Genomic DNA, 24,632 nt, shown 5'->3' with positions numbered 1-24,632 from the left:
AGGATACTTTAATCTGAATATGCCTTGGAGACATGAGTCTCTGATGAGCCTCTACAGAGCTTTATTTCCATGTTGGCCTCACTGGTAATGGTGTATGGTAGCTGTGCGGAACAAGTATGGAGAATAAAAGTGCAAGGCGTACAGTGGTGGTGCACTTGTGGCGTTTTTGTGGGTGAATGCAAGGACACACATGGAAACAGGTTAGAAGTAGAGAGAATTCTTAATCATTAATCATCAGTGGGATAGTGAGGGGCTGGGGGGAAAAAACATGGCCATTCTTTTTAAAAGTCAAAATCCCTTTGACGCACTGACAGTTAAGTAACGGGGTAGAGAGTCCAGTGGAACATCTCCCAAGAGGAAACTTACGTGAAGTTATCATGTCTCTTTTTAAACTCAGTGTTTCTAGAAATATTATAAGTCTAGCATTCACCATGATTTTATTTGCAGTTATTAATCATACTATGATGCAATACATTTTAAAGAATGTGAGAAGTATTTTGCGGTCTTTCTTTTCTTTTTTTTTTTTAATGGATCATATGTGTAATGTGAAAGGGGTTGCATGTAATGACCAACCGCAACTCTGCAGTTCCAATCAGAGCTCTACAGAGCATTTTTTTCAAGTCCCCAGACGAAAAAGTTACCATTGTAGGATTCTGCAAACATCAAACATGCTACATTTGCACTTTTCATACATATCATGTACATATCACCTTTCAGGATGCCTGCCTAGCTGCAGACCCAGCCTGTTATCACTCCCAAATCATCAAACGCCATTGTTTTGTCAGTGATCTCGGTGTCAGATACCAATGCAGTGAGGCACCTTTCGCAGCGGCATGATACGCACCAGGTGGTGACAGTTGTTGACACAGCAGGCAACAACCAAACTTGTCAAATAGCGCTACTTTGGTCGGATGTTGTTGTTAGATACAGACTGCTAGAGGCACTCTTCACAGAGATATGAAACACACCAGGCCACTGTTTGTTTCCCAAAGCCAAAAGTCAATAGAGTTATTCTGATAATAACATAGTGTGCTAGTATGTGTAGCACGCTCACAGTTGTGTGTAGCAAGCTGCCGACAGCATGCTAGACATACTAACACGAGACATGTCACATGATGTATGTCACATGACACTACATGACATTAGTACTTATTTTAAGCCAAAGTGTGTGTGTGTGGTTTTTTTTTTCTAAACCATACCACATGCAAGGGCATAAAGCTAAAAACAAAGTGATTTGATGCATGTAACAAATAGGAACTCTACATTTCCTGTAAAAAATAAATACATAAAAGTGTATTTTTAAAAGACACAATGCACATAAAAAATGTAAACTGACACACTAGACCTGAGCATTCAAAAGTGATGAAGGGGGTTACCTAATGCATCATATTTTGACCTGTTGGTCTACTTGCAAAGCAACAGTATTTGATGAGGTGGGATGACAACAGGTGGACAGGTCGTTTCTGTGTTTCCAGCACCTTTGTGGGTACCAAACATGGATGTTTTGTAGCAATTCTATTTGTTTTATCATTTATTGAAGGCCTCTTTGATTGGCATCCTATAGATCAAGATAGAAGAACCAACAACACTCATATTTTGTTTCTGCCTGGGATGCTCAGAGCAGAGGACCCACTGTCTACTGGCCAACTGTCACTTTACCCTGGACGAGATGGGAAAGTGCAAATTCAACAAAAATTGGCTACGTAACAAAGATTTTGTGGCATGGCTGAAACTGATACAAGGCAATGCTCACAAAGCTCAGTGTGTTTATGTGAAAAGTTTTTCGAGCTTGGCATGATAAGAATCAAGGCAGTGGAATCCAACATGAGGAGTGAGAAACACAAAATCGCCAAGATACTCATCAACAAACACCAGGTATTTGCCAGTTCTGCTCTACCCTAGTCTGCACCACAGGACAAAACAATTATGTTTTATGTTACAATAATCATTTGGGCAACATTGACCCTAACCTTATGTAACTGATGTGGGTTCATGTTTTTTTTTTTTGTTTTTTGTTTTTTGCCCCCATTCAGTTTTGGCTATTGCAAAATTGGTCTTAAATTTCATTCTGACTGGCATTAATAAAGTCTTAAAAAGTCCTATATCTAACCTGCCTCAAGTGTAGGAGCCCTGAAAAAATCTCTGATAAACCAATGCTAATTATGCAGCACTGAACAGTAGACAAAATAAGCAACTAGTTGGTGAATATAGTGAAGCATATAGCAGCTAAGGAGCCTGAAACACGTTAATGCTTCAGCTTCAAATGACGAAACAGTGGATAATCCCAGTCAATAACTGATAAATAATTACTTCACCAATCAGAATCATCCCTGGCCCAGGAGGCGAATTTTATGCTAAAAGCTTCATTTACATGATATAATGTTTAATTTGATGCCAGATGAAGCCTAAGAATAGAAAACATGAAGATGCCATCACGGGCTAATAGACCTGCTCAAACCTTCAGAAACACAGAGGTCCATAGACAATTTTCCAACAGCCAGATTGTAATCCTATTATATCAGGCACTCTGCTCAGACAAATGAAATCATCTGCTGCAGATGGAGGGAGGCCAAGTTTACATAAATAAATTAAGAAACAGATTCACTTCCACCCCCTTCAGTGATTGCACCTGGATTCCCTAAACAGAAAAACAGCATAATTTCTCTGATAAGGGCCTCTAAATAAATTGCACTCAAATTGTATTTGATTCAAATGGGCCTTCATGTTTTGGCTCTTTGAAAATTTGTAATGCATTGGTCATTTCAGTGTGCATACATTTTACTCCTTCAAAATAAATACAGGGGCGGTGAGAAAAATGTCATTTTAACCTCTGGTGTAAATCTATAAATTGTGAGCGCAAATGACTTCAACAGTACTCAGTGAGACCTTTGCTGCAAGATGGCTTTTACATGTGCAGTGAATAGTAGTTGAAGACAGAGGAGAGCATGGGCCCTCATATATTTTAAAGCAGTGATTCCCAGCCAGGTGTATTTGTGCCTCTGCGACTCGGAGGAAAGATTATGGAATAGCTCAATTTGTAAAACAGAGTGATTTAAATATACACAAACTCACCTGAGTCCGCTGTTCCACCTGAACACAGCATGTTGTGATTAAGCATGCATGCCTGATATTGGCAAACAAGCAGGGAAGTCTAGTTGGTGTTAGCTAAAAGTAGGAGAGAAATGGCTATAGCTAGCTGAGTAATGAATAAATGAATAAACACTTGAAATTAAGCCAACAGTACTGGATAAGTAGCTGTAGTTAACACGGACAATAGAAATGGTTAGTAATGGATAAATGGTTGAAATAAATAGGGAAGACCAGGGTTGGTTGACACACATTTCACTCTCTGCTGCATTTCTCTGGCATAATATGTTGAAATATGTTATACAATTTTATTGTCTATACATGTATGTGCAAATTAATAAACTAAACTAAACTAAACTTTTAGCATTTTATAATCTTTTCACATTTGTAATTGCGCTTACCCATTTTATTCTGTTTTATATTTGTGCACATTTTATATTGCTATATTTGTGTGTCATTCTTTGTACAGCACTTTGGTCCACTGTGGTTGTTTTTAAATGTGCTATAAATAAACTTGATTTGATTTGATTTCTGAGTTCAACTAAACTAAACTAAACTAAACTAAACTAAACTAAGTATTATTATGTTACTAATTATATTCTAGGAATGACAAATTACTTTTGCCATTGACCATTCAAAATAATATTGATTAACTAACAAAATAAACATTGTTTTTAATCTCTCAAAATACAATTATAGTTACAGCTGTTACTTATACAACTGGTTGGCACCAACCAACCCTGCTCACATTTGACCCAATTTTATGATGAATTCATGTTTATGTTAACCATATCAAAATGTTGCTGATTCCTGTTTATTAAGTAGAAGTAACAGATTTCCAGTGTCTCTATCTAACACAGTTTTGTAATACATTTTTTTGAGGCTTCCTAATGACTTCAAAAATAGCCGCCCACAAACGCCATAATGGGAGATATGATAAACTCACTGTCTTTGGTTTAATACACTCAGTGTTTGATGATCCAGGGTGCTTCGGTTGGATTAAGAGTTGATTGATTTGCAGGATGTATGGAGAGTTGCAGGATGATGCTTTAAAGTGATTGTCTTGACTGTCACGTTAGAAACGAAAACAAAAATCCCCAAATGAGCATTCCCCAAATAATCAGGCATTTACAAAAACACAGTTCAAATCAATGGGATATTAAATGACTCCATCAAACAATAAAACTAAGACTAACCAAATACACAGTGACTTTATCATATCTCTGTGGGCAGCTACTTTTATTCTTATTTGGAAGCCGCAGCACACCTGCCTTTAATTAAAGGTTCTCTGGATGCCAGGTCAGGTGGTGCATTGAGGTGACTTATAATAATATGAAACTTGCATGTTTAGTCCATAGACCCCTTTTTTACTTTTGATACTATAAAGGTGAAATGTTACCCTCACCAAAAAAGTTAATTATTGACTTTAAGATATTTTAAAATAGTAGATTAGTAATGTAAATGTGAAGGAAGCAACCATTTTGATGTAACTGTTGCTGTGACCTTCACAGGACTAGAAAATTACTGTGCGCCAACCAACCCTGGTTTACCATACTATTTTGAATAAAATAACCAGAAGTATTGGACAAAGTGGTTGTAATGTTAGCTAGAAGTAGTGAATAAAGGGATGCCTTAGCTAAGCAATGGATTAATGGATATAAATGATGGGTGATGATAAGGTACCTTATGGAGAGACTGTTGAAATCGATCCCACTCCAAATGATGGGAAGTACGAATATAAACTTAACTGGCTTAAATGTGACAGTTCATTGGTATAGAAAAATCACTGTAAGAAATCCACTTTTTAAAAAATCCATAGTGTTAATTACCATCCAGTTTTAAATCAATTCAAATTAACATGATGACTGGTGTCAGTAAAGAGACCCATGTCGATAGTATGGTATACGTGCACACACTCATTGCACACGCACACTTGCTAAGTATCAAAGCGGGAGTACATAACAATGTCTGAAAGAACTAATGGGCCTGAGCTTCAAGGTAGCAGCTCGTTTCAACAGTCAAGTGTGGATGGATGGGGCTGTTTGATCGCTTGTTATCCAGGTGCGCTGCTCCAAGGTTGCTGTGTTATTGCATCTTGACTAATTATGTAAAGTCAATACCAAAGTCTTTTCACATCTAAATTCATTAGGCTTGGCAAGGATCCTTCCCCACTGCTACAGTCGCTAAAGCTACATTATAAAAATCCAGGGACTTTATTACAACCACGATCTGATCCATGTAAACCAACTGAGCTTTGGTCGAAGTCCTTGTAAGTCACGAATGTCCCTTAATGGCAGGGCATCTGGCCAGAGAAAATAAACTTTACTCTGTTTTATTGAGACTGTTTTCTCCCCCAAGCAAACATGTTGCTTAAAACCAGACTGAAGCCACATTATATTTATCTGTCAGTGGCAGCGTGTGTATCTGTTGCAGTGTGTGTTGTAGGGTAAGTAGGTGAGCAATGTTAGCCTTTGTTGCCTATAATAGTCAGCTTCATCTCCCTGAACAAACTAAGATAAATTGCTGCAATTTCAATATGAAATCCCTAAAACTGGATGAATATTGTGGCAAACATGTCATTATCCCAGCCCAGAGGAAATTATATGATGAATTAAAAACAGGAATTGAAATGAGGACTTCACTGACACTGTGAGAATTCCCATTAGTGGCCAAGAAAATGAAAGATCTTTCATCAAAGGCTGAGATGACAGCACTGTATCATTCACTTGTAGCAGCTGGATGTGCCTCTCTTTTTCTGCATGAACTTCAGATTAATGCTTATCTGTAGTTCTACGACGTGATACTTGAGTTTTCTCCCTCTATTTAATCTGATTATTTAGTGCGCCCGTGGAGGACAATTTCTAACGACGAAGAAGAAAAACACACCTCCCTTTATAGTCTCTTATTCCACTGAGAGAGTTTCCTGATTTGAAAAGTGGATTTCATCACAGACATAAACACTGTTGTAACTGAAGCGCTTGTTTTCTTCCCTTGTCCTGCAACACGTAAACTATATCAAATGTGAAGTAATGATCCCAAGTGCATTACATTTTAATGACGTTATTACAGCATACGAGTACAATTAGTTCATCAGCAGAAAGAGGAGATAATTTCCAATGGCTCGGCTCCATTTAATGGCAGTCCCAGGGATGCTGGCGCAGCAGAATAACACCCTGTACCAGAGGACTGCAACAGCGGATGACATTTAGAACCATCAACAGCTACTTATAAGTTGTGATTGTGTCTGCAATTTACCTAAAGAGCCAGTGTGCTTAGTAAAAACTGTTGTGCTTTAACAAAAGATCCTGATTGGCTTCTACATAGGAAATATGCTAACATGCCGTGCGCAATCACTCTTGAATTTAATTCTTATTTAACAGCTTAATTTACAATTACAGCAGGCATATCTGCAGACAGGCTTAAGTCAGATGCTGCCGCTTTATTATATTCTGTAATGTTCTATCATAAAAAGAAGGTAAGTTGGTAGAGATCAGATGATGTATAGCTTCAGTAACACCCATTCCAGGGCATCAATTATTCTTTGACAGTTTCACGGTTGTCGGGCCACCCATAATGATATCCGATGGGTCAACTTGAAATTGGACAGGTGAGACGGTATGTCATCCTGACATAAGGACAATGGGAGCAGCATGAGCGTTGATAGCTTGAAAAATTGATTTAGGGGCATTTTTGCCAACATTTTTAGCAGGCGTGAAGATCATCCTTACATATTTCCTCTGAAGGGACATTTCAGAGATGATAGATTTTAGTAAAACAAGCTTTAAAGGATTATATTTTGTCTCATGCAGATAATACAATTGGAAAATGGTAGAAGAACTTTCGTGTTTAAATATAAAATGTATACATGTTATAAATGTGATCCTGTCAGCTCCAAATAAAGATTGAGCTAACCTCCAACTGTGAGAGGCTCAACAAAGCCTCAGTCACTTTGAAAACAGTCATACACATTCCTGAGAGAGATTACCGTGAATGCCTGAGTTGCCATGGCTGCATAGCGAGAATCCCTGATGTTTATTTTCCCCCCAATGCTTTTAAAAACTGCAAGAGTGGAGATACTAATCAGACTCAAAGTTCTTTTATACGTGGAGAATCATGTAGCCTTTGCTGCCGCTGCCTTGTTCTTGTCACTCCTTAAAAATGATAAATGATTTTGCAATGTATTAAATAAATTACCTTGAGCGTTGCGAGACAAGGAGAGTGCAGATCTGTGCGTGGGAGCTGATAAAGGTGTCCTTGAGATATTTCATGCAAGAAAAATTCACAGTGGATTAAAACAAACTAGACTGTTGCAAATAGCTGTGTTCTGTGGAGCTGAAGAAGCTTCCACTGATTTGCCTGCAATGTTGCTTGTTGTTCCAGTCCCTTCTACAGCTACCCTGCTATATCTAATGCTTCTCCAACAGCTACTGTAGACATGTGCTTCATGTCGCTTCATCTAACTGTATTGTATTGTAAGTGAAAGGATATAATTGGTGCAGTGTAAGAAAACCAACATCCCTCACCTGTCCTTAACCCACTGTGTGTTCCTTTTTCTCAAGCAACATTTTCATTCAACATCTTTTCATTTTCCTACAACTGTCGACCTGGTGTGCATTAGTATGGTAGTCCATTTCCACCACTGTGATGAAAAAATAAAGTCATTATAATTAGAAACTTGCTCAAAATAATAATGATTTAATATCTGAAAATAATGAAAAATAGATACAATGTCATTAAGAAAGATTAAAGATTATTATCATTATTTTGGATTCTAAGTCATTATTTTGAGAGTCTCATCACATGTATAATGACTTACAGAATCTTTTTTTCATCACAGTGGCGAAAACTGGCTTCGATATATTAGACTACTCTAAGTTTGACTGAAGATTTATAATATTTTCATTGCTCCAAAGAATTAGCAATCTGCTTTTTTATTTAATACACAGCAGCTTGTGTATACGCAGACATAAAATGTGTCTTTCTTTGATCTTGTAAAACACAGGGGAGCATACAAATCATAAAATTATGGAGAACAAGATCTCCAAAATATACATTAACTAATTACATTGTCATTCAGTGTCTTGCTGTGAGTAATGGGAACTTACATTTCAACCAAGTGGTTTTGTTTTGTTTTATAAGAATGATTTGTATTCCTTTTTTTCTCTGTGCTCTCCATGGCCAGTTACTAGTTAAAAAAACAATCCTCAGAAATGCAGTTGTTGTTTATTTAGTCAAGAATATTTAATGTTACAGAGAAATACTCAACATAAGAAGCCAAAGTTACAGGGGCTTCAAGATTGTAGTCATTATTTCATTGGGGATCCTCTGGAATCCAGCAGCTGCTTTTTAAATCTGTGGCAATGACCCAATGGAAATCCATTTATCCTTTTATGTAATAATTAAAATTAGTTTACACTTAAAGGAGAACACAAGAATCCCAGTATGTTATTTACATGGCCTAGGAAAGCGATTAATATTTATGAACATGAACTGCTCCCTCTCAAAGCCAGAAACCAGAGACCTAAAGGCCTTGGCACACCAGGTCTGTTTCTTATGGGTTTTTTTTTTTTAAATCCATCATTAAAAATACAAGCTACGCACAGAAACCTTGCACACTGACTCTGATGTATTTTGTTGTTCTATTATTGAAAAAAATTGCAATACGAGACAAAATTGAAAGACGCTTTGCCCCCTTGCTTCTCATTACTTCCCTGGCTGTCACCACTCCCCCCTCATGTCTTGCATTCAGCACTGTGGCTGAAGGGGCTGAGCTGTCCTCCCTCTCGGTCTCCACACTGTCACTCTCCCTCTGTGTGCGGTGCACATCCTTCTCCTCCTCATCATCACACACCTGAATATTACTATTTGACTTGTTGAAAGCTATCAGAGCATTACTCTCTCTTGTTGCGGATGTATGTGTCCAGCAGTTTATGCCATATGTTTTAGGACTTTTGACGGATGCAAAATAACTCAGGAAATTGAACCTGTTCCAGAAATTTAACAAACGTTTTGGAGTCAGTGTGCAAACATGACTGACACAATGCGAGGTCATATTTGTTTTTAAACGTGCAACAATACCAGTCGAAAAATAAAATGTACCCATGTACTCAGAACATTCCCCAGGCAGCTCTCAGGGTCATCTAACATCATTCACCACTGATTGTCTATGGAGCAGTTTCAGACTTTTTTAAGAGTTTTTAGATTTGGGAGAGAGTTGTTCATGTTTACTAGTATTTTGGACTGTTTTAGACCAGTGGCTCCCAGCTGATCCAGCCACGGAGTCCAGATTTCTCTTAGTCATTTGTTCAAGGTCCACTCAGTTTAATACATTCATCATCATTGCATTTGGCCATGTCGTCAAGCTAGTTTGCTGTCTCTGTCCAGTAACTGTCCATTAGTCACTCACTCTACATGAGTAATCACCACTTCAAAATGAAAGTGCAGTGCCAGAAATGCACCGTACTTCAAAATAAAGTGTGTTTTTTACAAACTCAACAAGTTTGCGAATCACTTACAGTCCATTTAGAATGGACCCGCGACCCACTTTTGGACCGCGACCACCACTTGGAAACCACTGTTTTAAATCATAGGAGTAACGTATTAATTTTGAAAATAGATATAGTTCCCCTTTAACACTCAAAACACTATAAAACTCAGACCCTCTCTGTGGTGATGGCACTTGTACAAGACAATGTTCCTTTGCTTTCTTTTCAGACAAACCATTTTCTCAGCTTAAAACCAAATAACTATATAATGTCTGCAGTGGAAATTGAAAACTTTATAACTATATTGTGTTCGGGCCTTTTGCTTTATGGCTCTGTCACGACCAGCAGCAACAGTTTCAAAATATTTTTGTCATCTAAAAACACCCACTCACACACACATACTCACACACACACACACACACACACACAGATACACAAACAAGCACAAATAAACAGGCTCAACAAACCAAACACATTTCCCAGAGAAGGAAATCCATGAACACACACAAACAACTGACATGTTTCTCTCTGTGGATACCTGATGTGATGAAATAGGCCCAAATGCAGTCACGGACTTCATTCTATACAAAACTCTTTAAAATTTCAGCACTATGGACAGTGCTTCAGTACCATGGACAGGGAAAGTGAAGGTCCATTCAAAGAGATTGAATCCCTGCAAAGAGGGCGAAATGGGCGTTTGCTGCATACGTGGAGAGGTGGGTGTCACTTACGCTCCAATGAGCTGTGTGTCCTTTCACTGGAGGTCAATAAGCTTCTGGTCAGTTTTGTGTCTCTTCCCAAATCCATTAACTCCTCAACAGTCTGCCATGTTTCTTTGTCATTCTTATCGAGGTTATTTTGGCTGAGTGGAAACAACACAATGACCATGGAAACCTGCCAAGGCGTAAAAATAGCCTCAAGTTTAGACATATGCAAAAAAGACCGAATGAGGCAGTCAATAAATGTAGAAGTAATCTTAATTTCTCTACCTCACATATGCTGTAAATTGCAGTTATAAAACGTAATATTGTCTCTGGAGATAGGAATATATTTTTATTCACCCTCCTCAATGTGTTATTAATGTACAAGTGAAACACCCTCAAGGAATCATAGAGGGCATGACCATATCTTAGATGAGAAAAGGAGGAGAGAGAGAGAGAGAGAGAGAGAAAAAGTTGCAATAAAACCAAAGTAAATCCCTCTGATACCATTTGGCAGACGGTTGCTTGATATACCTCAGGCTGGATATTAAAAATCTCAGATGGGCTGTCCAACTGACAACTTAATCCATTTAGAGACACTGAGTAAGCAGCAGGAAGCTGAGTCAGGGTCAGCGTACACAGAGGTCTGTCATTTCTCACACGAGGCACAATAAGTTTATCGCTGGTAATCTATTCCACACGCTTAGGAGTCAGACAAAAACGGCAGAGAGGCGGGAGAAAAATGCAATCATCCTGTTTTGATATCATGATGATTAAAAGGTGTCACAACATGAAAGCATGCTCAGACTGAGATAACACAAGTACTTGTAAAGAAGGAAACGCATTCTGCCATGTAAAAAAAAAAAAAAAAAGAAATACTGTAAGGACATCACTGACTTGATGTGAGACTATGTTATGCGAAATCCTCGAATTGCGAAGGGCAGAGAAAATGACCTTTCAAAAACTGGAGCAGTTCAATATGTTAATTAATAAGGCCATGATCCAAGGTTCCTAGGAAGTGCAAGATTGGCTGGGGGCACAGCGGTCTCACTGACTTTTCTATTAGCATCCGCAGAAAAATGAAGGGAAGAGATTTGGTGCAAATGGAAAATACAGTGCATGGCTGTAATTTAGATAACAAAGAAGTTGCAAGCCGAACTTATTTAGAGACAGCTGTGACATTAATATAGAGAGAAAAGCAGTGCAGAAGCTGGTCATAAGCTTGGTTATGTAAGTAAGATGATATGTAACTCTGACACCTGAATGATAACTGAGTTTTACAGGTTCCAGCCATTATTAGAGGAAATTAGAAACTACCTTTATCCTCTCAATTTCTCAACATAGCTTCTTTAATAGAATATACTTTTAAAAGCTGATACATAGCTACACGGCATGGGCTGTTTGGCACTGAAGGCACGTCTTACATAATAGCTATATGGAAATGTTTAATCTCACTGGCTCAGCATGCTAGGGGGAAGGGGGGGGGGGTCTTCATATAGGCCCTTTTTGGTTTGAGGGTAGAGGTTCTTCCTGAGTCTCTCAGTGCTGGCCTGATGTAACCAGTACCCTCCTCTCGACCTCAGCAAGGAGAACAGACTATTATCTGGGTGTAAGGCATCTTAAATGATTCTCCTGGCCTTTATTTTTGCAGCGTCTGGTATAAATATCCGTTGGCAGGGTAGAGCAGCTCCTATAGTGTGTTCAGCTGAACAAACCACTCTTTGTAGGGCCTTGGGGTCCTGTTCGGTGCCGTTTTCATAGCAGGCAGTGATGTTCATTGTAAGGATGCTCTTGATGATGCAGGAGAAGAAATTCCTCAGCATATGAGGGGATATCTGGAATTTTCGTAAATTGGAGGTGATACAGTCCTGACTTTCTCATCACTGAGTCAGTATGCAGCACCCAGGTCAGGCTTTCAGTGATGTGGACTTCAAGGTACTTGAAGTTGTCTGCCCTTAAGTTTTTAAACAGGACTTACTGATATTAAGGGGGGCATAGTTCCTTCACTGCTTCTTCTCAAAGTCCACTGTCATCTCCTTAGTTTTGCTGATGTTCAGGAGTAGGTTGTTGTCTTGACACCAGCGGTTCAGCTACTCTACTCCTTTCGAGTAGGCCTTTTCATTGTTACCTGTGATCAGGTCCACCACAGCTGTGTCCTCAGTAAACCTGATGATAATGGTGAGTCTGAAATATCTACATAGTCATATGTGTACAGGGAATACACCAGGGGACTCAAAACACAGCCCTGGGGTGCTCCGGAGTTAAGGATTCACCACCCCTCACCACCTGGGGTGTGCCTATCAGGAAGTCAAGGGTCCACATGCACAGTGAGGTGCTTAATCCCAGCTCTGTGAGCTTTGTGCGAGCCTGGAGGGAACTATGGTGTTAAAAGTAAACATTAACACTGGAAACTGGGGGAAACAGTTAGCCTGGTTCTGTCCGCAGGTGACATAATCTGCCTACCAGACCCTCTAAAGTTTAATGTGACAAATTTACTCTTCTGCTGCATGTATTAAACCAGTGAGATATAGTGTGCTAATAAGTGACCTTTAGGTGTTGGTAGATATAGTTAGCTGTTTCCCCATTTCCAGTCCAGCTAAGCTAACCGGTTGTTGGTGGTAGCTCCATATCTGAGTGAGAGTGATATCAAACTTCTCAATTAACTCTCCACAAGGCATAAGCATTTTTTTCCAAAAGGTCAAACTATTCCTGAAAAGAAAATTCAAAGAAATCACTCATGGAGAGTATTTGGGACTGATGATGTGCCAACTGGTAATCAAACCAATTAGCCTACCACCTTGTTATTATTAACTTGTTTCCATTTAGGGCAAGCCCCCAGGAGCAGCACCGGGTTTTGAAACAGTGGCCAAACTATGGAATTGCAACTTCCAGGTCCGTCACGTGATGCCACTGGGCCCAGAGTACTTGTTCACATAGACTTACATTGTGAAAGAGACATCTGTAAATCAGTGAGTACATTTTTTTCAATGTCACAACCCTTGTGAAATGACCTGTTTCACCATCAGAATTTGATGCATCCAACCAAGAGCCACATGATTAGCCTAAATTCATCTCCACTCAAGTTAGCAGAGGGCTAAACTGAAGGTTTGTCGGTCTCTGGTGGACTTGCTCTGTGGGCCCAACAATGCGGAAGATCCTGATAATTTTATACCCAGAAAGTCGAACTTTTTTGGCTTCATGTGCCACTGAGCAACTTTCATGGGAATGAACAGTACCCTGGCTCCAAGTAACACCTAGTGAAGTGATGGCCAGTAATGAAAATAGATTGGTGTGTATGTGGGGTGGGGGGTGGGGGGGTGGGGGGGCGTGGGTGTTTCAAACTATTGCTCTGTGGGTGACTTAAATCTGTGTTTGAATAAATAATTTTTCCTATGATGGTTAATACAATTTGAAAAGACATTTTCAGTCATAGCGTATTGTTGTTGACAGCAAATCATTTTGTGCAATGTTGTGAATAAACATTTGGATGTCACACCTTAATGTTCGGAGTCATTATGGGTCTAGTTCAATGAAACTCTGTAATGATATAATGGATGGATGGATGGATGGATGGATTTACATCCAACTCAAAGTAAAACTCTCTCGTCAGCCATTGCTTATGAAACCCAGAAACTCATGACAGATTCTCAGGCGCATGAGACACAAGACACAAGTTTGTTTGTGCTGATCCTTTGAATATCAAATCCCCCAAACTGTGCAGTCATACAGTTGGTAATGTTAGCTTACAGTGACTCATATATTGACAGAGGCATTTACAGTCAATTTATTTAAGCTTTTCAAAAATATCAGCTCTGACAGGTGTCATTGTGCACTATCTACTGACTTCACCTCACCGGAAGAGAGGAAGAGACAGAGTTACGTAGACAGCCAGAGAGTGAGAGAGGCGGGTGGGTGATAGTGGGGGTGGAGGGGCATGTTGTTAGTACTGTCTTTTGTCCCTCTCAAACCTGAGATCAGATTTTGAACTGGGCTGTTAGAGCTGCTAGTTCAATACTGCCATCTTCTGGATAAAGCTGCCTGTTGTACCGCCATAAGAGTCGTCTACTCTCCCCCACACAACCTGTTCGCATTCCCAGCCCGTCCAATAATGAAGCTTCCTCTCCCCAACCTTAAACCAATAACAAACACATTATTGAAACAGACAGTTCAAATGTATACAAAGGATTTGTATTTCTATGACAGGAGTGGATTTAACCACCTTATTTTATTCCTGTTTGACTCATCTCTGATTAGCCCTTCAAATAGTGAGATTAGTGTATTTCTGTGACGTGTGTAATAATAACACGTGCGCTATGCAAAGTAAGAAATCTCACATTTTTCTTAGAAAATTAAACTTTGTATGCAAATGAGTAAGCAACAACAAAGTGTTGAAGTGCAAAACCATGCATAATATTTTATTTTGTCAGCTGTATGTACTGCACCATGTGCACATATATCTTGTTGTTATCAGAAGTGTTTCCTTGAATGAATTGTTTCCTTGAAACGATGTTTGGGGATAATTAGAAGATCAGCATTGTTCAAGTAATGCGAGAGAATTTATAGACACACTGTCCAATGCAAACTAGGCAAGAGTTAGGCAAGTTGTGAACAGATGAAAAATGTGAATGATGATCTCATCTACTATATTCTGGGCTAACCAGCCATCGCTAAACAGTACTGGACTTATTATCTTACTCACTGCAGTTTCAGGTTTCAGGGAATTTAATGTTGTCTTTGTGCTTAATGTTTTTATTTTTCTTCAGAATGGTTGCTTTTCATTCCAAAGGTCGCCCACAAAAATTTCCCCACCCTTTGATGGCCACAGTTTTTGCCTTAAGAGGCTGATATTTGGCATGTGTGTGTGAAAGTGTCTGTTTGTGTTCATGCCAGTTGGCTAAAAAGGAGTGGGGGAGGAATGGCAAAAAGGCACATAACTTCCAAATGAATTCACAGACCTGCCCAAGATTTTGTGAACAGACTAGTTGTGAGCCAAAGGACAGCTGATTAACTGTTTATGCCACTTGGCAAAAATGGACAACGCATGTGGTCACAGGTATTGTATTGCAAATTCAAGCATGTTTTTATGTAAAACTTTAAATACCTTTAAACTTGAATTACTTACTACTTAAAATCAGTTTTCCCAAACGCTGAAACAAGCTAGCAGACATGATCATGACTTAAGCTGACAAGCTTTTAACTTGAAGGAACAGTGTGTAAGATTTAGGGCGGCACGGTGGTGTGGTGGTTAGCACTCTCGCCTCACAGCAAGAGGGTTGCCAGTTCGATCCCGGGCGTGGGAGCCCTTCTGTGCGGAGTTTGCATGTTCTCCCCGTGTCAGCGTGGGTTCTCTCCGGGCACTCCGGCTTCCTCCCACAGTCCAAAGACATGCAGATTGGGGACTAGGTTAATTGATAACTCTAAATTGTCCGTAGGTGTGAATGTGAGCGTGAATGGTTGTCTGTCTCTATGTGTCAGCCCTGCGATAGTCTGGCAACCTGTCCAGGGTGTACCCTGCCTCTCGCCCGATGTCAGCTGGGATAGGCTCCAGCCCCCCCGCGACCCTCAAGAGGATGAAGCGGTTAGAAGATGAATGAATGAATGAATGAATGTGTAAGATTTAGGGAGATTTAGTGGCATCTAGTGGTGAGGACTGCAGATTTTCACTAGTTTAAAATTCTCCTGATAAAATTTCCTCCAGGCTTCATTGTTCAGGAGGTTTTTACCGGGAACGGCATTATTCACAGAGGTCCCCTCCTCTCCAGTGAAAACCCTTTAAACATCAGTGTTTCTTCTACGCTGACTGGCACATCACAGATAGGTCATTCATCCAGCCATTGCAATGTGTGCTCACCTTTTTTCTCTGATAACTTAATGTGTGCTCACCCTATTTCTGATCCAGACTTTCAGAGTGAGCAGTTTCACATTCAAAAAAATTGTGTTTTTCTGATGCTGCTTGCTGTGAAGGGGCTTCAAAATACAGTGGTCAATGCAAATGTCTGAATGGCTAGTGGTTAGTGAGGTAATGTCAGTATTAACCCTGGGTTTTCAGTACTATGAAGATGGATGATTTTTTTTTACTAGAATAAATTACCTTATGTTGAACCGTTAACCTCAGCTGGAGCAGGTTTAATTTATATAATCAGATCACAATGTCACCATCTTGACCTCTGACCACTCAGCTCAGATCGCTGGGACAAAAAGATTCCGACATGGATTAAAGGCCTCAGTGTCAGGTTGAAAAAAAAGGAGTATGTATCTTTATAGGTAAATAGAGTCTTTTCTTTTGGTTCCAGGCTCTCCGTTTCCACCTTGGTTTTCCAACTGCGCTTCAAACAAACAGAGAGATGTTTCTAAACACATGATGATAATTTTAGCTGCATTTTAATTGTGTGAAATTTATTATATGCCTGGAGTGATTGCTGACAGCGTGATTGATTTTACACTGATTCCATCGCTGTAGCTCAGAATAACATGAGACACTTGTGCAATTAGAACTGGAAATGTAAACAAAAGATCGTCTTTTATTTAAAAAAAAAAAAATCCACACAGTGTTAATTGGATCCTCAGACAGACCTCGTCAGTCATTAATTACTTTTCCACTGTTTACTTCAATCACAGAAACAGTCTGGTGTCACGTTTTAGTGTTTTATGTGACATATTTAGAGTTTCTTCATTGTCTAACTAAATAGCAAAAAATACTTAAGCTATATTTTAGTCATAATAATACCTACATGTAAGTCTACTTTTATATTTGAAAATTATTTCTAGTGTTTCTGCTTCCTCTTTTTCTGTTGTAAGATTATAGGCTATTGTTTACATTTCATTCAGATGAATATGGCTTTTTTGCGGTTTTACAAACAGAACATTTCAGCAGGTAATTAGTGTCATCATTTTCTATCGTATCATACGATGAACTTCATTCATGGTTCTGATGATGTCGCTCTTAATTAACACCCCACCTCTGTCACATTAACATTCTCGTGTCTGGACAGGAAACTAATTGATAACTAGCTTTGTGTTACCAGTTATCCAGACGGCCAGTGTTACGGTTAGTAAAGCAAGATAACTTAAACATATCCTGGGTATGTTGAACTGGCTCTGTAGTACAGGCCTCAGGATGCCCCCATCCATAACCCTGGGAAAACCCTCTGAAAGACCTCAATGTAACTGATACAGCACAACATATGAGGCGTTAATGCGAGAAGCAGGGGTGTTTAACAATTCTGAACAATTCCCACTACAAGTGAAAATGTCTTTGTTTATTGTAGACAAAGAAGTTCAGGTATTGGCAGGTGACTGGCTCTTATTCACATTCTTACCTCAACAGAAAGGTCTTCATGAAGCTTTTTAGGAGGTTTCTTTCCACAGAGGCACTTGGGATTCTTCGCAGACTCTCTAGAGTTACAGCAATCATCAGGATAAGAGGAGGAGAACAGGGGAGAGACGATCAGAGTAAACAAGAAAAGTACAAGGAGAAGTAATAGCAGTTACGCAGCTAGTAGTTGTCGCTGCAGTAGTAGTATAAGAAACAAGTTGTAGTGGAGGCAGCAGTAATGTGTGTAGACAGAGGCTAAAAAGAAATCTCTCTCTGACTTTTATAGTAGCTAATAGTGTCCCGACATCCCTGAAATTCACAGCTGTTTAAAAGACAATGGGATTTAGGGACAATAAATATTGGCTCTGTAACAAAATAAGGATGTAAATCATTCACTTCATGTGAGATAGACTCACTCACCAGTGTGTCCACTTTCTTTGCTGAAGGCTGATCCAGGAGCTGAGCTTCATTCACCACCAGGTGACCAACATATCGCTGGAGGCTGTGACAGACAGACAGAGCTCTCTCTGGCTGAGGACCTACTCCAATGTCCCCAGGACCATCAGCCATCTGACAAAAGAGACACTATTATCCAGTAGTCACAACATGTAACTATGCATTTGTCAATTTTAAAATAGTTGTATTCATCTGAACTATTTACTGATCTTATGCTACAGTGTCTACATTGACATGGGTGGAGTTAACAGTTGGGTTAGTCAGGTTATGCAGCAATATTTCATCTTTAAAAATGTATGTATTTTGCATTATATAGGAATTGTGACAAGTTTAACTGTCAGGAAAACATACTGGCCAATCTCAGGCACTCAGGATAATAATCCTTATGGGTGGACTAGTTTATAGTTGTCTACTGACCTAACAGGGTGGAAAATGTTTGCTAAATTAGCCACAGCTCTATGAGTAATCCAGATTTACATACAAACCCTCTACACATAAACAATACTTTTATCATTGTATCAAGTATGTTTTTAAATATCTTTGATTGGACCAACTTTCTTCATAATTTAGCCTAACAGGGTGGAACTTTAAAACGTGACAAACAGATTAACATCATGAAACATGGGTGGGGGGACATGAGTAAAAGTTTATGCTCACCTTAATGTAGTTCCCTCCCCCAAAATTAGGCCACTTCCGGAAAATGGTCTAAATTGTAGTCTTTTTTGTTTGTTTGTTTTTATTTTTTTGGAAGGCAAGAGACTAATAATATTAATTATAGTTCTTTCTTTAAAGGCATAGTGCACCCAAAAATGAAAATTCAGCCATTATCTATTCACCCTCATGCCGAGGGAGACTCTGGTGAAGTTTTAGAGACCTCACATCACTTGAGGAGATCCGAGGGGGGAGTGGGTAGCAGCACACTGCACACCTAATGGCTGACGGTGCCCAAGATTAAAACTTCCAAGAACACAGAATTGAAACCACAAAATATCTCCATACTGCTCGTCCGTACTGATCCAAGTGTCCTGAAGCCCAGACATAAAAAGTCGTTTGGAAAAAACGTCATTTGAACTCTGTTTTTAGCCTCATTGTAGCCTGTAGCTCTAACTGCCTCTCTGTGGACTGCGCTCACGTGTGCGCTTGTGCCCGAGACCAGGGAAAGCACGTGAACACACATGAAGGTGGTGCACATGTCTCACGGTCTCGTGCAAGCAGACACATGTCAGCGCAGTGTACAGAGAGGCAGTTACACAATGAGGCTAAAAATTAAAGGCTAAATGACGTTTTTCCAAACAACTTTTTATGTCTGGGCTTCAGGACACTTGAATCACTACGGATGAGCAGAATGGAGATATTTTGTGGTTTCAATTCTGTGTTCTTGGAAGTTCTAATCTTGGGTGCCGTCAGCCATTAGGTGTGCAGTTGTGCTGCTGCCCATTCCCCCCTCGGATCTCCGCAAGTGATGTGAGGACTTTAAAACTTCACCAGAGCCTCCCTCGGCATGAGGGTGAGTAGATAATGGCTGAATTTTCATTATTGGGTGCACTATCATTTTAACATGGCCTATAAAATAAAGAATAGTTTAAATACTTTATAATTTTATGACTTGTTCTTTAAGAGGTTGATTACTACGTACTGAGGGCATGACGAAATCAAGCACATGTACCAAAAAAAAGGTCAGCAAAGTTTTAAAAAAGTATTATATAAAGAAGACGTTAAGCTATGATTTAAGCCATGTAATATTTTACACATTTCAAAGAAAATATAAGAACGTAATCCTGGGGACAGAAATGTTGCTGAATAACAGCAATGACCCAGTTGGCACACGTATCTTTAAATAGTGAGAACCTTCTGCCCTCTAGCAGCCAAAACAAGAATGAATATGATGAAGGATGGACACGCATGACACTGACCCCCCAGCTTCAAGGTTGACACAATGGCATTTATCACTTTTCGGTGAAAACTCTGAGAATAAAAGTTGTATAAAGTACAGAGGTGTAGTTATTGTGAATGCAGTGTACATCCATTATTAAACAGTAATGCTGTTCTGGCAACAATCAAGTGTCAAGGCAGGTAGAAAAGCATCTTAAACTTTGATATTGTGAGTGTATCCCGCTGTGTGCTATTAAAATAACATTTTCAAAGCAGACCAAATTGCACTGTGCGACCACTGGAGGGCAATTAACACGTATGATAGAATGTTAGGATCAAACTAACATCCTGCTTCTTTGTTATTGTTCAGAGGTTGTTGTGGAGACCAGCAGCGAGAGGGCGGGCTGTGTCAAGAGTTCTTTAAGAAGGTCATAAAAACTTTATCCACCTCCACCAGCACCAGTCTGAGCTCCATGGTCAATCATCATTTATTTTTCACTTTTTATTGTCATTTGTCAAAAACTACTGACTGACTTCAGAAATGTGTCCATGGTGTGTGTAGATGAGACAAAGTGAAACAGGATGTAATGGAGACTGGACGTTTCCATTACCAAAAAGGGTTCATTGTGATCTACGTGGAATGATGGACATATGACAATATTCACACACATGTATTGATTTTCATTCTTTATGCAGTTAAACGTGTGGTAACTTTCTTTGCTGGGATGGATCCAGGGGGTAGCTGAGGAAGCACAGGGGGACTGGCCATCCTGCCTGTGTTGTAAAGAAACCTCCATCAGTAGTAGTCACACTTGAGGGCATGTTGTTGTATTGTAAAGGGTGTGGCCGTCCAAAGCACCTGCTTAAGAGCTCCAGGGGTTTTGAGTCTATGTTTTATTGATTTATAAATAGGAATTTGTATTTATGTAAATATTAATTCTTTATATTCTATTGGTATGGTGTTGTGTTGTGTAAATATTCTTATATTGTATACATTACATGTTATACATTGTAAGTGGTTTTGTCCACCTAATTACCTGCAATAGGAAGGTCATATAATGCAGCTACTTTTTAGTGTAAGATGGTGTTGGTGTGTCTCATGATGTTTGTATGGAAGACAATAAATGCTGCAGTGGGTGCTTTGCATTTTACCTTTGTCTCATGCCTCTGTGTGAAAACTTGAAGCCACTGCTGGTCACTCTGACACAGAAATGAGGTGCTCAGAATATTGCACACAGTTCAGTTAGACCTGAGCTAAATCAGTCTGCTGATAGGAACCATGTGATATGTATAAAAAGTTCTCAAACAGCTTATAAATGAACCTTGAGGTACTGTTTTGTCAAATAATGCATGTGCACGTGAAATCAGAAAGATGCCACACTTAACCCAAAAATATACTAAATGTTTATGAGGTTTTTTTTTGTTTTTGTTTATTTTATTAAAATCTAACCAGAGGATGGAACCCTTTGCATCGTATTTTATTTTAATTCCACTAAGATTTTCCTTGTGTTTCCTGACATATAACAGCCTCAGAAATGTAATCTTACCTCATGTGATCAGCTCAAGTGACATAAACAAATATTTACACAACTTTGTCATCCCAGTGTAAGTAAATGTGTGTTCACAAAATTCTAGTTAAAGAAAGAAGAGTCATTTCAATCTCTAACTTGTGAAGTGTGTCACAACATAAAACAGCAAATCATATCATGCTTACTGCGAACTAATGGAAATGTGTTCACTTTTTTTCTCATATTTATTTAGACACAAAGATTCATTTCAAAGACAAGTGTCTATCCAGGCCACTGTCATTAAAAATTCAAAAATACTAGTCATTTTAATTACCCACAGGCTCATTCAAATTGATATTCAAAAACAAAGTGCAAATATGTGACAGCAAATAAATGAAATACTAACAAATCAAAGAGATAGTAATAATAGTCATTTTGTCACTTAAGAATTAATTTCCAAATCAACCGAACTGTGCTGCTAATGCACAACACAAAATACAAATTGGTTTCCAAATACATCTATTAAACAAATAATTGCCTAAAGGCTTTTTCAACACTGACAAAATCAAAATGCAAAATATGTGACAAATTAAATGACAAATCAAAGAGCTACAGTCCCTTTGGCACTCAGGATTTTTTAAAGTCAACCCTGTTTATGTTGCTGATATGCTTGATACCAAACTAGATGAGACAAATTTGATTTCAAATAAATGCAGTTAACAGGTCATTGTCAATGGGCTCCCATAAACGCTATGTTTCTGAAGTCAAAATGCTTAAAATGTAACAGCACATGAATGGAATAGTAACAAAATGAAAGAACAACTGGACTTTTCTTTGTCAGCTGTGTTGGTGCTGCTTATGCTCAGACCCTGTTTATGCTGAGCTGAGGCTTAGGGTCAGCTTGATGCTTGGTCTGCAGATGCTGTCTTGGAGCAGTTGACTTTCTGTCAACTTCCTGCCGCCCAGGGTCTCGGCCCCTTGGCTCCTACTAGTACGGGCCTGGACCTGCAGGGGCTTCTCACTATCAGTGTCAAACTCTTCTATCTAAACTCAGAGTGCAATGTAAATGGTTGTAGGTTGTTCATCTGGCCATGTATTGGGTTAAATGAGCTACTATTTGCTGCTGTTAGCTTTAATACTGTGGTAAAAAAGCACAGTGACCAACTAAAGCTTCACCTTCACATGTCCTGTCCTCATGTAAGTCCAGTCCTTTTCTTGACAAATGCTCAACAAGTCTAACGCCAATGCAGTCTTCCAGGATTTTGATTTAGCAGTGTTATAACACCGAAAGACATAAATCGCAGAGCAGGGAATAGCTATGTGCTTCTTCTCACTGTGCTGTTTGATGTCAGGTGGAGCAATCCCTGCACAGCACAGGTTGAACTTACAGCAGTGATTCTACAACCAACAAAAGAGAAGCTTCCCTCACAGGAACCCCAATGACTGTCAAAATGAGGAGAGTGATGACTGTTCCTGCTGCTGGGATCCCTGCCTCTCTAAAGCTGGACACTGGTGCTGTCATGCTGCAGGAGATACACAGTCAGTGATCACCACAGTGGATAGGTGAAGACACTTGGTTGGTTTGGTTTGGACAAATTGGCCCATTTATCGACATGTGACGTGTGCCATCGTGGGAAGTGATTGCTGGAGGGAGAGAGGAAGGCACTGCATATATCCAACTTTAAAAGCTGACATACCTTATTCTGTGCGCCTCTATCAATTTCCAAACACAAATCTCCTGTGACAAATCTCAAATATTCAATGTAAAAAATACAAAAGGTGTATATTCAAAATCAAGTAGACGGATCTTCAGTTCATAATTCATCCTATCAAAACCTCTGAGTGGTGTTCCTGGGTATTTTTCATGCTTGTACGTACACAGAGGTGATCTGGTTTGCTCAGTATGAGTGGTAAGATGGTTGTCAACCATTCAAATTCTGCTTTTGCCATCCTGCATGTGGTCTGAACCTTTGCATTTTCCAGTTATTACAGTTTTAACACTTCTCACATAGTAGCAGTATTTGTGTATAAATTGATAGACAGGAAATGCATTTTAGATCTTGAACAACATAAAAATTCAATACTGATGTCATCATGTGACAAGTTTTCACGCAAGGTCATATGCTACATCAAATGTTTCTGAAAGGAGATTTAAATATCTCAACAGAGCATCAGCATATAGTGATGAATACAATGAATAATTTTAAATGATATCATGTAAATTTAAAACGAAACAAGCATCTAAATGCTTGCGATCTGCTTGGTACCCAATAAATGTCGCCTGTCGCTTTATGATTATTATTATTAGTAGTAGTAGTAATAGTAGTAGTAGTAGTATAATTATTATTATTTCTTTATTTATCATTCTTTATTTAAACAACACAGTGTAAAAAAAGACTCAGTATACAGTTGAGAGTATACAAACATAACAATAACAGAGAGCCAGGGGGATACCATACTGCACAAAGATATTGTAATATATACAGATGTCAAGTGTCTTAATAGCCTTTTTGTTGGTTGACTCAAAGAGCAGTTTCATGTAGTGTTCAGCATCCTTCAGAAAAAAAAACAACAACAACAAAAAAAACAAAAAAACAATGAGGATCATTATGGCTTAACTTACATTTATGGATAAAGTACATTGTCAGAATCATTACCAAGTTAATTATATAAAAAAAAATTGTTTTCATTTTTTGGGTACACCTGTTTGAGGAAACCAAACATCACATTTTACCATTATAATATAAAGTCTTCAAAGATATGGTCCATGATAAATCTGCAAATGTCCGTCCAGAATTTCTTGGTGTGAGAACAACGGCAGAAAATGTCTAAATGTATGTTTATTGCAGAAAGAGCAGTTTGTGTTAATGTCTTTTTTTGTATTTCTGTATGTAGTGATTGGCAGGGTAATATTTATGAATTATTTTGAAGGACATCTCCTTATCCTTATTCACAATTAGGTATTTATGAGGAAGCATCCAAACCTTCTTCCAATATCATTTACAAACTGATGCCAATATGCCACGACACATGGAATAGAGACAACATCTTGTTTAAATAGGGCATGTATGGCTCTATTATTATTAATTTTTATGTTCATGAGTTCATGGTGAGAAACAGATTTTTCCTACTGGGGAGTCAGCTGCACTGAGGAAAGGAGCCAGGGGAATACCATAGGCTATCATACACCCAGGAGATCTGGGTGTAG

This window comes from Epinephelus fuscoguttatus, linkage group LG6 (genome assembly GCF_011397635.1).
Source record: "Epinephelus fuscoguttatus linkage group LG6, E.fuscoguttatus.final_Chr_v1".
Taxonomy (NCBI): Eukaryota; Metazoa; Chordata; class Actinopteri; order Perciformes; family Serranidae; genus Epinephelus; species Epinephelus fuscoguttatus.
The sequence above is the reverse complement of the archived record's forward strand: the minus strand, read 5'-3'. Positions refer to the sequence as shown.